Below are 914 nucleotides of genomic sequence, written 5' to 3' on the forward strand. Positions count from 1 at the left end.
CAGGGTGGAGGCTCCTGGAGCAGCAAACTTCTGAAGATTCTCTCTGACTGTTGATGTTGGAAATCTCAAATCTCTGACTTCTTTGGGAGCTGCACTAACATTTAAAAACTCTGTTTCGGGTGGAGTTCAGGTTTTGAATTATCCAATGAAGCATTACACAGTATCACTAAAAAGTTTTTTTTAACTAATCAGATCCGTTGGAGGGAAACGTCTACCTCAGTACAAAGAAAAAAGGAGTGTTTTAGTTTAATTATCGTGCATCTAATTAAAGAGGAAAGAGAAGAAATATCTGTTTTTCCTTAAGGCGATAAACAAGAGAATCTAATCTCTTTACAAGTATAAATGTTTAACTCCATTTTAACCATAAAATAGTAAACAATTATCCTAAAAGAACATGGGTACACATTTAGTTATTAAAACAACGTTGGCTAAATATAGAGGTAAATAAACATTGCTTAGATAAACAGGGAAACGCCATAGTTAAAATCCTGAAATAAAACACATTTGTCAGGAGGAATTTCACTTGTAAACAGTTAAAACTATACACAAAATAATACTTAAAATGTGAGTAGTTAATTGAGTAAAAGCTTAGAAGGTCATCACTGTCTATTGTCCTTTCTGTAAGAAAACAGGTAAATTCACATTTCTTTGATTCAGATATATGAAAACAGACAGTTGGATAAAAACATTCATTCTTTTCTTGTCCTTTTTTTTGTTTAATCAAGAATGGTAGATTCTGGTTCCTTTGATCTCAGTTAAGCTGAAAAGAGTTTGTGGTTAAACAAAGGAATTCATGGTCCTTTTGAAGATAAGCAAACAGACAGTCCTTATAAGGTCACAGCAGAACTTGTGGGGTTCGGAACAGGAAGTACTTCTAACAAGGAGGTGACAACTCTGCCGGTTTCCTGCTGGGC

This window comes from Austrofundulus limnaeus, unplaced genomic scaffold, assembly GCF_001266775.1.
Source record: "Austrofundulus limnaeus strain Quisiro unplaced genomic scaffold, Austrofundulus_limnaeus-1.0 Scaffold341, whole genome shotgun sequence".
Classification (NCBI taxonomy): domain Eukaryota; kingdom Metazoa; phylum Chordata; class Actinopteri; order Cyprinodontiformes; family Rivulidae; genus Austrofundulus; species Austrofundulus limnaeus.